This window comes from Hemitrygon akajei, unplaced genomic scaffold (genome assembly GCF_048418815.1).
Source record: "Hemitrygon akajei unplaced genomic scaffold, sHemAka1.3 Scf000101, whole genome shotgun sequence".
NCBI lineage: Eukaryota > Metazoa > Chordata > Chondrichthyes > Myliobatiformes > Dasyatidae > Hemitrygon > Hemitrygon akajei.
Window position 1 is genome coordinate 2,192,604 of NW_027331987.1, and position 15,150 is coordinate 2,207,753.

General features: G+C 43.1%; 1 protein-coding gene and 1 long non-coding RNA gene across 6 annotated transcripts in view; one reads left to right on the top strand and one right to left on the bottom strand.

Moving 5' to 3' along the window:
* Positions 1-15,150, top strand: part of LOC140723130 (uncharacterized) — a 1,246,679-nt gene that overhangs the window by 1,002,872 nt on the left and 228,657 nt on the right. The window lies entirely within an intron of this gene.
* On the bottom strand, positions 1,078-12,144 carry LOC140723133 (uncharacterized). The gene is made up of 3 exons (XR_012097816.1): positions 11,947-12,144; positions 10,265-10,532; positions 1,078-1,431 (listed from the first exon to the last, which is right to left on the bottom strand). It is a non-coding gene; the product is annotated as an uncharacterized lncRNA (long non-coding RNA).

The window sequence follows — 15,150 nt, forward strand, 5'->3', positions numbered from 1 at the left end:
GACAATAATTTTAATTTAACTCGCGCTATTGTGTTTTGATCCGTACAAACTATAGGACTTTTGGGGGGTGTAATTTAGGTTTCATTTGAAAAAGGAAGCAGTGAGGGTTTTATGTCCCAATTCTCTACACCGCTCTCCAGTCCAGTTCGTGTCCGGAATGCGGCTTTAAATTGGAGTGTCCGCCGCTGTTTATACAATCCCCGCCCTCGTTCTCACGTCAACCAATTATTCAAGGGGAAGGCGGAGACTGGTGTGATTGACAATGGATTATCCAACCGGCATCCGGCTAGACCGTCGCCATCAAAGTGGTACTGACGAAGGGTCTCGGACCGAAATGTTGCTTCCCGACTTGCTGAGTTCCTCCAGCTTGTTTGTACGTGTCGACTAGATCCCCTCCACTTTCTGGCAACGTCGGGCTGCGAGTTCGGTGGGCGGGAATGGGAACTGATGGGCATATTTGCAGACCAATGGGCGAGCGGCATTCAGGAGTAATTCTTTGACTGCCATCTGACCGATCCAAAGAGGTGCCGAGTTTCCAGGCCGGTGCTTTGCCCCGTCCCACACACACACACTCTGGTAACCTCCCGGAGCTGCCGGTCGATGGGACAATCCGCCCGGGAATAAACATAGAAACCTCCGGCAGGAAACAGGATGTTGCTGTGCCGGACATGTCCTCACCTTAGAAACACCTGGGAGATGAGGCGGTGAATGTGAGGATCTGGAGCCCGGGCCGGAGACACTGCGGCCGCCTCTGCCGTGTGCTCAGGACGCGGCTTTATTAATGAACTGAAGCCCCGAGGTGACGGATATTTCACCGGCTCATCACCTGATAACGTCTGACCGGCGCAATCCCCACGGTGACAGATTGTGATTACATTAATGAGTTAATATTTAGACCATTTGTGGGAGTCAGCTGTCTCAACAAAGGTTGGGATCAATTGAATATGCTACCAGTGTAAATTTGCCTTGAGACTCGTCACAGCTCCAAATCTGCACACAGCCCCACATACACATTAAGTGCAAGAATCATTTCACGGAATGGCTGTCTCCATTAATAAAAATCAAAAAACAGAGGTCAACGTTCATATTGCATTTATTATTGAAGTCTGTATAAAGGGAAAAACCATGAGATTTGTAACACCTCGAAATCCACCGGTTCCCCCAAGTCAGTGTTCAGCCCCGAATCCGCCAACAAACCCACTCTTCACATATCTGCAAATCGGTGTGCACCCACAAATCTGTGCTCACCGAAAAAAAACCCACATTCAACCCTCCAGTCAGTGTGCACCCCAAAGCAACCGACACACCTGTTACCAGCTCCTGTTTCCTTAACTCTGAGTGTCACTTTCAGAGGCTGGAGCTGGTTTCTGAGTGACAGCCGAAGAGAGAGAGAATATTTAAGAACTGTGTTCACAAAACAGCTGCCTCCTCCTGAAAAGTAGCAAGAACAAAGTTTAAATTTCAAACACACGTCCACATGCATAGTCCCCATATTCTAGTTGACATCCCCTTAAATCTACGATCCTCCCCAAACCATCCTCACCCCGGTGTCAGTGGGTGCCCGCAAATCCACCAACACCCCCATATTCACTGACAAACCCCTATGTCTGCGCAAATCCCTGTGCACCCCATATTCTCCAAAACGTTTCTAAGTCAGCACAATCCTCAAATCCGTGTGCAACCCCAAATCCGCTGAGACACCCAAATCTGTGCGCAGCCCTAAATACTCCCAAATCCCCGTGCACCCTCAAATGCCCAAAGCAGTGTGACCCCCAAATTCACCGACACTCCAAAATCCGTATTCACCAACATACCCTGAAACCTTCGCACATCCGCAAATCAATGTGCAGACCCATTTCCATGTGAACCCCCAAACCCGCTGACATCCCCACAAGCACACTAGATTATCCCAGAGCAAGAATCATTTCAAACAGTTCACAAAATAGCTGTCTCCATCTTAAAACGATGAAAATGCAAACTGCATTCATATTTAAAGTATTTTTGTATGTCTGAATCTCTGTGTTTATATGCGTCCTCGTATGTGTCTGTCCGTCTCTTTGTGTGTCTGTGCGTGTTTGTGTCAGAGACCAGCTCGCAGAGGGTGCTCGGTCTTTGTCGTGACGGTGTAGCTACTGAGAACACACGGCTATCCCGTCCACTCCACATCCCCTCCTCCGCCTATTCTGCAGCGCACAGAAAGGGAACAAACTGGCCTCTCCCGGAAACCACAAGCCTTCATATTCTGAGAGAATATTGCTGCTTTCCAACCAATGAAGAATTACACAACATCTATAATTCACTGTGAATGTCAACCGTCATCACAGTGCGGGGTGGGGGATGTGGGGATGGGAGGGGGGGTGGCGGGGGAAACGAGCTGCAGTAAAGGAGGATGGGTGGGTGGTCGGGAAAGCAGGCGACAGAAAAGGGGGAAGGTTAGGGAGGAATGTGTGGAGGAAAGAGTGGGGCAGTTTGGATGAGAACAGATGAAGAGAGGAGGACAGGGAGAAAGAGATTGAGGCTACATATATTTAGTCTCTCTCTCTCTCCTCTCACCTCCACACTCCCCTCCCCCGCCTATTCTGTAGCACACAGAAAGGGAACAAACTGGCCTCTCCCGGAAACCACAAGGCTTCATCTTCCGAGAAAACATTGTCGATGCCCAAACAACGAAGAATTGCACAACATCAGACAATTCACTGTGCGAGTCAAACGTCATCACAGTGCGGAGTGGGGGATGTGGGGACGGGAGGGTGGCCCGGAAAACGAGCTGCAGAAAAGGAGGAACTGGGGAGAGTGTGAGAGGCAGGGGAAGCTTTGGGTAGAAAGGGAGAAAGAGACAACAAGGTAAAGGAGGAGGGTGTGAGTGGGTAGGGTAGGGAGGAATGTGCTGAGGACAAGGGTGTGTCAGAGGGGAAGGGAACGGATGAAGAGAGGAGAGAGACAGAGAGTGTGTGGAAGAGAGGGAAATAGGTGAGGGGAGAGGAGGAAGAGAAAGAATGAGGGAATGGGAGACAAGAGATGGAGAGAAAGAGACAGTGAGGGAACGGGGAAGCAGAGGTGGCAAAAGTGGGAAGGGGTGAAAATGGGGGCAGGAGAGGGGGAGAGTTTGAGCCAAAGAGGAGGAAAGAGATACTTTTGGGAAGTGGGGTGAACGCCAATGTGAAGTTGAAGGGAGTGTGTGTGTGTGTGTGTGTGTGTGTGTGTGTGTGTGTGTGTCTGTTTGCTCCTCAACAACTTTACAATCCCTGGCTCTGATCGCCACACTTTGACCATGGATGTCCAGTATCAATTCACTTCTATTCCCAGCAGGAAATCCTGAAAGCACATCGTTTGCTTCCCGACAACAGCCCCAACCAATTCCCCTTCATCGACACTTTATTTGGAGACAGAGAGCACTATAACAAACAAGCAAATCCTTTTTCCCATTTAGTCCGTACCGAATTGTTATTCTGCCGAGTCCCATAACCGCAGCTGGACCATGGCCCTCAATACCCCTCCCGTCCATGTACTGATCCAAACTTCTCTGCAATGAAATCCATAACTTCCACTGACAGCTCTTCCCACACCCTCACCACCCTCTGAGTGAAGGAATTCCCACTCAGGTTCCTCATAAATATTTCACCTTTCACCCTTAAACTGCGACCTCCAGTTCCCATCTCACCCAAACTCAGAGGAAAAATCCTGCCTGCATTTACCCTGTCAACAACACTCATAATTTTGTATAAATCTGCAAAATCCCCCTTCATTTTCCAACACTGAAGGGAATAAAGTCCTCAACTTTTCCTAAAGTTCGAGTCCTCAAGTCCCAGCAAACGTATTGTAAATTTTCTCTGCACTCTTTCAATGTTGTTGATAACTTTCCTTCAGGCCAGTAACAAAAACTACACACAATACTCCAGATTAGGCCTGACCAATGCAGTAAAGCCGAAACAGTGGAGAACTTTACTGCACCACAACACCATCTCAAAGCCTGTGCTTGTATCACACCCAAACATAATAAAGTTGATGCTGAAGCTGATCTATAAACCACAACTACAATCAAGAACAGATCCAATTAAACAATTGAGATTGGTCAACAAATACTTTAATGTAACACCCTAGAATACCCGCAGGGATAACTGAGAATATTTAATGTTTCTTTATATTTATCAATTATTTTCTTATCCGATGCTTCCATGTCAGCTTATTATCTGTCCACATGCCTGGAAATCTTACCACTGACACCTTTTAAGGAGTTTGACCATACCAGTTCCTATCATTTCCAATCAAGTGCAGGTTCATTAATCCTGTCTGTAAAGCACATCAGTTGTCCCATCTATTTGCCGACTTCTCGACCTTATTATTTGCGAATGCATCCTATATACAGTGAAATTGAAATTTCTACCTCTAATCCATAAACCTCCATCATCTGCAAACAGTGATTTACACACTCCAAAACCTATCTCAGAGAAAAATATTATTAATTATAATATAAAATAATAAATAGTGCCTGTGGGATCCCAGTCTTTATCTCATAACAACCTGAATTTAACATTCCCACCCATATCTGACACAAAACGTTCAATTAAAACAACTCAAAGTTAGATAGTAGCCCCTCCATCCTCATTTCCACAATTTCATAAAAATTCTTTCCTTCCATAAATACCATCTGCCTTTTGAATAGTAAAAGTACTGCTGTTACAACATCTATATTTAACTGGCTTTACTAATACCATCTTCCAAATATAAAAATGAATTCAATGTCATACTTGCCCATCCATACCTTTACAAGATGTACAAATAGAAACAATCAGAATAAATTGTAAAATAGCCCACACAATTGCATTTCCAAAAATTAATCAAAAGTCCATCCTTCAATAAATATTATTTGCCTTTTCAATATCAAAAATATTGCTATTACAAAATCTTTATTTAACTGTACGTTCCTAATATGATCTTCCAAACCCAAACTGATTCCAATGTTATTTAAGGCAGAGATTGCTAGGTATCTGAGTAGCCAGGGTATCAAAGGTTATGGTGAGAAGGCGGGGGAGTGGGACTAAATGGGAGAATGAATCAGCTCATGATAAAATGGCAGAGCAGACTCGATGGGCCGAATGACCGACTTCTGCTCCTTTGTCTTATGGTCTTATTCTACTATTCCAAATTCCCCTCTGATAAAACGTGAAATTACCTCTTTTATCAAAAATATAATTCAAACACTCGATTACCATACATTCCACAAGTTTACATAAATGAGACTTTAATGATATTGGCCTACAAGGAGGATCAGACGGGGAGATCCAGGTTTTAGAATGGGAACTACAACAACCATTTTCCATGAGAAAAGTATTTGGCCAAACATCCAAATACGATTCAGAAAGTTAATATTTTCACAAAAGAAAATTACACACATAACTGTTGAATCAAGATTTTCTACAAGTTCATGATACATTTTATTCCCATTCACAACACTATACTCTGCCCCTTTCCTTATAAAACTGACAACACCATGCCTCTACCAACTAACCTGTCAAGCCAAACGACAATATAATCCTGCACAGCAATAAAACTTAAAATGTGCAGGTTTCCTGAACAGATATAACATCGGAAGAATCTGACAAATCGGAAATAAACTGCTGAAAGTGTTGACCATGTAAAATCAGGCTTCTTGCATTTCACTTCAATATTTCAATCCCATTACATATCTTCACAAGTAGACTGGGATGCAGAAACCCCTACAAATCAGAGCTTCATTTACAGCTTCCCACAAAACACTAGTTACACCAAGATACCTTTCTGCAGCTTTCACAATAATTTTAATTTCCTCAGTAGGATGAGATATCTGAGCAGTACAATTCACCACATCGGTTATAAACATCACAAACTTCATTTTGTCCAGCAGTGAAGTATCTTTGGTGAGAGAACTGTGATGCCGGCATATATCCACTGACGTCGCAGTCTGTTCTCTGAGTGGGGTCACTTTATCCAGTTTACCTGCTCTGCTTGCTGTACTTGTCCTTGAACAGGCCCTTCTGCTCACTGGGTTGTTCTGAACCAATTGAACTGGTCACTTCATGCCTTACTAAACCAATCCCTTCTGCCTACACAAGGAACACATCCCTCCATTCTCCTCACATTCACGTGGTATCTAATAGCCTCTATCACATCTGCCTCCCCCACCACCCCTGACATTCACTCCAGACACCCACCACTATGGGAATGAAAAACAAAACTTGAAACACAAATCTCCTTTAAACATCCTGAGTCAGGTTTTTATCATCATTGTCTTTTCTAATTGTTTTGTTTTTCAACAGCAGCTATGCAGAGAAAAGATAGGAAATTACACTAAATTACAAAATACTTCACTAGTGCAGAAAGGACCAATGAGGATGTGTTCCCCCTTTCTCCTGAAGTGCATGCCCTCTGGCATTGGACATTTCCTCCTTAGAGGAAAAATCCCGGCTGTCCACTCTGTCTGTGTCTCTCACATTCCTGTAAACGTCTGTCAGACCTCCCTCAGCCTCTGCCACTCCGGAGAAAATTACCCGAGATTGTCCGGTCTCACTTTATCCAGGCAGCATCCTGTGAAGCCTCTTCCACTCACCATCCAAAACCTCCGTATTATTCCTGTATTCGAATGCAATTCTCCAGATGTGGTTAAACTAGAGATTTATACAACTGCAGCATAACTGCCTGACAATGGAACCACTATCTGGGAGTTATGAACTCGGATTCCAAGATCCCCCTGTAGATCAACACAGTCCAATCTCGCCCCATGAATATAACAGCAACGAGATAATGCTGAGGCTTTATAAGACAGGACATGGAGAAGGACAGGACTGGACCTAGAGTTGAGATTTTTGATTGGAGAAAGGCTAACTTTGAGGAGATGCGCAGGGATTTAGAGAGAGTGGAATGGGTCAAGTTGTTTTATGGGAAGGATGTAATAGAGAAATGGAGGTCATTTAAGGGTGAAATTATGAGGGTACAGAATCTTTATGTTCCTGTTCGGTTGAAAGGAAAGGTTAAAGGTTTGAAAGCGCCATGGTTTTCAAGGGATATTAGAAACTTGGTTCGAAAAAAGAGGGATGTCTACAATAGATATAGGCAGCATGGAGTAAAGGAATTGCTCGAGGAATATAAAGAATGTAAAAGGAAACTTAAGAAAGAGATTAGAAAAGCTAAAAGAAGTTACGAGTTTGGTTTGGCAAATAAGGAGGAAGTAAATCCGAAAGGCTTCTACAGTTATATTAAAAGCAAGAGGATAGTGAGGGATAAAATTGGTCCCTTAGAGAATCAGGGTGGTCAGCTATGTGTGGAGCCGAGGGAGATGGGAGAGATTTTGAACGATTTCTTCTCTTCGGTATTCACTAAGGAGAAGGATATTGAATGGTGTAAGGTGTGGGAAACAAGTAAGGAAGTTATGGAACCTATGACAATTAAAGAGGTGGAAGTACTGGCGCTTTTAAGAAATTTAAAAGTGGATAAATCTCCGGGTCCTGACCGGATATTCCCCAGGACCTTGAGGGAAGTTTGTGTAGAGATAGCAGGAGCTCTGACGGAGATCTTTCAGATGTCATTAGAAACGGGGATTGTGCCGGAGGATTGGCGTATTGCTCATGTGGTTCCATTGTTTAAAAAGGGTTCTAGAAGTAAGCCTGGCAATTATAGACCTGTCAGTTTGACATCAGTGGTGGGTAAATTAATGGAAAGTATTCTTAGATATAGTATTTATAATTATCTGGATAGACAGGATCTGATTAGGAGTAGCCAGCATGGATTTGTGCGTGGAAGGTCATGTTTGACAAACCTTATTGAATTTTTTGAAGTAGTTACGAGGAATGTTGACGAGGGTAAGGCAGTGGATGTAGTCTATATGGACTTCAGCAAGGCCTTTGACAAAGTTCCACATGGAAGGTTAGTTAAGAAGGTTCAGTCGTTAGGTATTAATGCTGGAGTAATAAAATGGATTCAACAGTGGCTAGATGGGAGATGCCAGAGAGTAGTGGTGGATAATTGTTTATCGGGATGGAGGCCGGTGACTAGCGGGGTGCCTCAGGGATCTGTTTTGGGCCCAATGTTGTTTGTAATATACATAAATGATCTGGATGATGGGGTGGTAAATTGGATTAGTAAGTATGCTGATGATACTAAGGTAGGAGGTGTTGTGGATAATGAGGTGGGTTTTCAAAGCTTGCAGGGAGATTTATGCCGGTTAGAAGAATGGGCTGAACGTTGGCAGATGGAGTTTAATGCTGAGAAGTGTGAGGTTCTACATTTTGGCAGGAATAATCCAAATAGAACATACAGGGTAAATGGTAGGGCATTGAGGAATGCAGTGGAACAGAGAGATCTAGGAATAACAGTGCATAGTTCCCTGAAGGTGGAGTCTCATGTAGATAGGGTGGTGAAGAAGGCTTTTGGAACGCTGGCCTTTATAAATCAGAGCATTGAGTACAGAAGTTGGGATGTAATGTTAAAATTGTACAAGGCATTGGTAAGGCCAAATTTGGAATATTGTGTACAGTTCTGGTCACCGAATTATAGGAAAGATATCAATAAATTAGAGAGAGTGCAGAGACGATTTACTAGGATGTTACCTGGGTTTCAGCACTTAAGTTACAGAGAAAGGTTGAACAAGTTAGGTCTCTATTCATTGGAGCGTAGAAGGTTGAGGGGGGATTTGATCGAGGTATTTAAAATGTTGAGAGGGATGGATAGAGTTGACGTGAATAGGCTGTTTCCATTGAGAGTAGGGGAGATTCAAACGAGAGGACATGATTTGAGAGTTAGGGGGCAAAAGTTTAAGGGAAACACGAGGGGGTATTTCTTTACTCAGAGAGTGATAGCTGTGTGGAATGAGCTTCCTGTAGAAGTAGTAGAGGCCAGTTCAGTTGTGTCATTTAAGGTAAAATTGGATAGGTATATGGATAGGAAAGGAGTGGAGGGTTATGGGCTGAGTGCGGGTAGGTGGGACTAGGTGAGATTAAGAGTTCGGCACGGACTAGGAGGGCCGGAATGGCCTGTTTCCGTGCTGTGATTGTTATATGGTTATATGGTTATATGGTTATATGGACACGAGTCAGGCCACGTTAGGCCCCACATCTCAGACAGGATGTGTTGTCATTGGAGAGAGTCCAGAGGAGGTTCAGAAAGATGATTTTGGGAATGAAAGGGTTAAAATATGAGGAGCACTTGGCAGCTTTGACCCTGTGTTCACTGGAACTCAGAAAAATGCGGGGCATCTCATTGAAACCTACCGAATGTTGAAAGGACTGGATAAGGTGGATGTGGAGAAGGTATTTCCTGTGGTGGGGCACAGCCTCAAAGTCGAGGGGCCACCTTTTCAAACAGAGGTAAGCAGCTTATTTTTTTTATTAGCCAAGGTGTATTGGCTCTGTGGAATGCTCTGCCACAGACCGCGGTGGAGACCGAGTGTGTGGGTATATTCAAGGCGGAAGTTGATCGTTTCCTGATCGGTCAGGGTATCAAAGGATATGGCGGGAGGTCAGATATCTGGAATTGACTGCGATCTGGGATCAGCCATGATGGAAAGGTGGCTGACTCAATGGGCTGAATGGCCTAATTCTGTTCCTATGCCTTATGGGCTTATGCACAGAAGTCCCCTCAATCATGATGAATCTCCTCTGCACTCTTCCAGCACAAAACATCCTTTGTACAGAATGCTAAGCGGAATTGAATGTAACTTTTCAAGAACGTTGTCAAGTCAGGCAGCATCTGTTGAGAGGAATAGAGTCGATGGTTGGGACAGAACCCCTCCCAACCGACCATGTAACCTACTCTAGAGACTGCCTAGGATTTCCTGATCGTATATCCCTCTGTTTCTAAGCTCCATGAACCTATCTAAGAGTCTCTTAAAATATCCTATTGTATCCACCTCCACCATCGCTGCAGGCAGTGCATTCCATGCACCCACCACTCTCTGTGTAAGAAACTTACCCCTGACATTCCCTCGGTACCGACTTCCAAGCAGCTTAAAACTACGTCCCCTCGTGTTAGTCACTTCAAGCCTGGGTAAATGCCTCTGGTTATCCACATGGTCAAAGCCTCTCATCATCTTATTACAATTACTTATGTACAGGTTAGCAGAAATATAGCTTCAACATCACCTCACAGCTCTTGAACTCAATCCCACGGTTGATGAAGGCCATCACACCAGACGCCTTCCTAACAACACTGCCAACTTCCACAGCAGCTTTGAGTGTCGTATGGACATGGACCCCAAGATCTCTCTGACCCTCCACATTGCCAAGAGTCTTACCATTAATATTTTATTCTGTGTTTAAAATTGACCTGCAGAAATGAACCTCTTCATCTGTGTTGAACTCCCTCTGCCACTTCCCAGTTCTGCATCCGAGGCGAGGAAATAGATTGCTGAGCCTCTGGCTAGGATCATTATGTCCTCATTGTCCACGGGAATGGTACTGGAGGATTGGAGGGAGGAGAATGTTGTCCCCTTGTTCAAAAAGGGTAGTAGGGATAGTCCGGATAATTATAGACCATTGAGCCTTACATCTGTGGTGGGAAAGCTGTTGGAAAAGATTCACAAAGATAGGATTTATTGGCATTTAGAGAATCATGGTCTGATCAGTGACAGTCAGCATGGCTTTCTGAAGGGCAGATCGTGTTTAACAAGCCTGCTGGAGTTCTTTTAGGAGGTGACCAGGCATATAGATGTGAGTAGTGTAGTAGATGTGATCTAAATGGATTTTAGTAATGCATTTGATAAGGTTCCACACGGTAGGCTTATTCAGAAAGTCAGAAGGCATGGAATCCGGGGATGTTTGACCAGGTGGATTCAGAATTGGCTTGCCTGCTGAAAGCAGAGAGTTGCGGTGGAGGGAGTACATTCGGATTGGATGGTTGTGACTAGTGGTGTCCCACAAGGATCAGTTCTGGGACCCCTACTTTTCGAGATTTTTATTAACGACCTGGATGTGGGGGTAGAAGGCTGGGTTGGCAAGTTTTCAGGAGACACAAAGGTTGGTGGTGTTGTGGATAGTGCAGAGGATTTTCAATGATTGCAGAGAGACATTGATAGGATGCAGGAGTGGGCTGAGAAGTGGCAGATAGAGTTCAACCTGGAGAAGCGTGAGGTGGTACACTTTGGAAGGACATACTCCAAGTCAGAGTACAAAGTAAATGGCAGGATACTTCGAAGTGTGGAGGAGCAGAGGGATCTGGGGCTACATGTCCACAGATCCCTGAAAGTTGCCTCACAGGTAGACAGAGTATTTAAGAAAGCTTATGGGGTGTTAGCTTTCATAAGTCGAGGGATAGAGTTTAAGAGACGCGATATAATGATGCAGCTCTATAAAACTCTGGTTGGGCCACACTTGGAGTACTCTGTCCAGTTCTGGTCACCTCACCATAAGAAGGATGTGGAAGCACTGGAAAGGGTACAGAGGAGATTTACCAGAATGCTGCCTGATTTAGAGAGTATGGATTATGATCAGAGATTAAGGGAGCTAGAGCTTTACTCTCTGGAGAGAAGGAGGATGAGAGGAGAAATTATAGAGATATAGTTGATATTAAGGGGAATAGATAGATAGCCAGCGCCTCTTCCCCAGGACACCACTGCTCAGTACAAGAGGACATGGCTTTAAGGTAAGGGGAGGGAAGTTCAAGGGGGATATTAGAGGAAGATTTTCTACTCAGAGAGTGGTTGGTGCGTGGAATGCACTGCCCGAGTCAGTGGTGGAGGCAGATACACTAGTAAAGTTAAAGAGTCTACTAGACAGGTATATGGAGGAATTTAAGCTTAGGGAGGCAGAGTTTAAGGGTCGGCACAACATTGTGGGCCGAAGGGCCTGTACTGTGCTGTATTGTTCTATCTGTTTCACGCTGGAATCTCTCTTTTAATTTAATTTTTCATTGAAGGCACGACACAGTACAGAAAACGTAATGCATTACATTTTCCTCCATTTTGTTTTTATACCTTACCCCCGAACAACACCACAATGTCATCAGTGGGGCCTTCTGGGAGTTGTAGTCATTGTTCCTCGCTCGCTCCCTGTCAAAGCATGTTCCGTCAACCACCACAGACGTCACCGAAACAGACCCACCGAGGCGCGAAGGGGAATCACACCCGTCCTTGTGGGCGCCGAGGCCGGCGACACCGACAGAAGCGAATCGCTGATCTCCGCCATGGCGATGGAGCGGAAGAGGAGGGGCTGATCATGGGCCGATTTCCTGCAGCCTATCGTAGCTCAGACTTAACACTGATCCCTGCTGTCATTGGCTGTAGTGCATGCCGCTCAAATGGGAACTCAGAGGGTGATTAGTTTATGTGAACGTCAGTCAGCCTTCCTGTCTTTATGAGTTTGGATTTGGATTTATAACGGGACAGGAAGCAAATTGGGAGAAATGTGAGTTTTTTATGTGATGGTGCATCAGTCTCCGAGTTACATTATTAACAATAAAAGGGCAAAGGCCGTTGTGAGGAAGGAGGTTATTTACTGGGGGTTATATGGAGATAATGTTGGAAGGGATATCAGACTTGGAATTCTTTGGGACATGATTTAGAAAATGGCGGTTTTGTGGGGATCATAATATTCCAGTGTTGATTAATGAGGGCAAAGTGATTGTTACTGAAACAGGGAAGGTTGTGTTACTGGCTGGGTCATTTGCTGAGATTCATAATCAGGATAATTTAAGTGAAGAAGTGAAACAATGTAGGGTATGTTTTTCAGTAAATACCCTGATGTGCTGGAAGTCAGCTGTAGCAATGATAGTATCACTGATGGAGAGATTTCTTTGTATGAATTTAAGAAGTCTATTAATAATGCAGGTCAGGTGTTCCCAGGAAAGAGTGATATTTGAAATTGTAATTGTATATAATTCGCTTCTGTGAAAATATTAAATGTTTGAATTGTGCATCTACTGTCCTCATGGAAAATGGAAATAGTAGTGCCTATTCTAAAACCTGGCAGATCCCCATTTGATCCTTCTAGTTAAGGGCCGATATCGTGAATGTCTCAAATATGTAAACTTATGGAATGTATGGTAATCAAGCGCTTGAGTTATATTTTGGAAAGAGTGATGATAAAGTGTTTTATTAGAGTGGATTTTGAAGGGTGAAATGACATTAGATTCAGTTTTAGGTTTGGAAGATGATATTCGGAAAGCACAATTAAATAAAGATGTTGTAATAGCAGTATTTCTAGATACTGAAAAGGGAAATGATATGGAAGAAAGGACTTTTGATTAAATTAGGTGTGAGGGGGACATTGTATAATTTTTCTGAGTTTTTTATTTGGACAGACTGTCCAAGTACCGGTCGGCATGTTATGTTTGTGTTTCTATGAGATAGAGAATGGGATCCCACAAGGCAGTATTTGTAGCCCTTCATTATTTAATATTATGATTAATGATATTTTCTCTGAGATGGGAAAATGGGATACCCTGGGGAAATCACAATATACAGATGACGTAGCTTTATGGATTAGAGGTATTAATTGCAATTTACAATTAATAGGTCAAACAGTGGACCGATTGATGAGGATTTTAAGCTTTCAGTCGTTAACACACTGCGTGGTTTACAAACAGCATTAATAGACTTGCGCTTGATTTTAAATTATATGATTAATATCTTGAGGAAGTGTCACTGGTAAGATTTCTCAGTATGTGGATGGATAATAAGCTGACGTGGAAGCACCTATCAATAAAATAATTGATAAATGTAATGGAGCTTTAAATCTCCTCAAACATCGATGTGGGTATTCTTGGGTGCAACATGAAAATCTTTGTTGACCAATTATATTTGTTTAATTGGATCTGTTCTTGATTATGTCTGTGTGGCTTATGGATCAGCTTCATCTTCAAATTAAAAATGTTTGTATGTGATACAATTACAGACTTTAATAAGATTTTCTAGTGCAGTAATGTTGTCTCCCGTTTTGGCTTTACTGATTGCAATGGGACAATTGCTCTCAAAGTAACAGAGGTTCAAGTTGATGTCAACATACTGGATCAATTTGCGGGGGCAAGGAAATGATCATCCTGTTAAAGGTGTGCTGGAGGACGGTTGGGGACATCACAAGAAGAGTGTTTTTAAGTTTTGGGTGGCTGGTACAATATGTCCCACTGTAGCTTTCTCTGTAACCCCACCTTGTTTTTTCCAATGACCTCAGTTGATTTTAGGTTACTGCCTGAGAGTCTGTTGGTTCATCAATATATTAATGAAAGTTATTATCATACAGTAACCATTTTTACAGATGAATCAAAAGATAAGTTAACTGGGGATGTTGGTGTGGCCGTTTTTGTGTGCCTGAATTGCAGGTAATGATAAAGAAATGACTTATAGCCATTTATCAGCATAGGAAGCAGAATTCTTTGCCAACAGTATCGGCTGACAGTGGGTGGAGGAAATTGGTCCTTATAATTTGCTCAGAATACATTTCAGTTTTGATGAGTCTTAAACAGGTCATTCTGGCAGTAGGTCAGATTGACTGTTGAAAACTCCTCAAATGGTATTTCATATATAAAGTTTGATTTATATGTCTGCACATTATGGGACCTGCACATCACACTGTTGAGGGAAATGATGGGGTTGACTGTTTAGCACCAAAAGCTGTTAAATGTTAAGCTGTGGATATAGACCTTCCACTTAGCAAATTAGAAGCTAAAGGGTTGGTAGTGTTAAGAATTAGGGGCTTATGGCAAGACGTAGGATAATGGACATAAGGACAGACACCTTTACATAATACATAAACCTGTTGGGTTTATAGAAGAAGATCTTAAAACAAGGGAAGGAATGATATTCTCATGACATAGAAATGTCCACACTATGCTTAATTATGCCTTGTAACTAATTGGAAAACTTCATTCTGTGTCGTGTACAGTTTGTCATTATGAAACTGTCGAAACACATACTATTTCAATGTGAAGCGGAGAAGGCTGAAGAAAAATCAAATGCAGCCTTCAGTACAATCTTTGCGAGGGTAGATAGTTTTCAGATAAAAACTTCATTAAATTATGGGACTGACTTTAAATTAATTCACAGTTTGAGCTGGAAAAGGCATGTAATAATTGTGTTAAACCTAAGGAAATGACATATAGGGTAGCAAAGGTGAGTGGGATGTTGGATTATTGGGATGCTCTTAAAATCCAACAAAGGCAAAGAAAAAAGCCATGAGAATGGTCAAG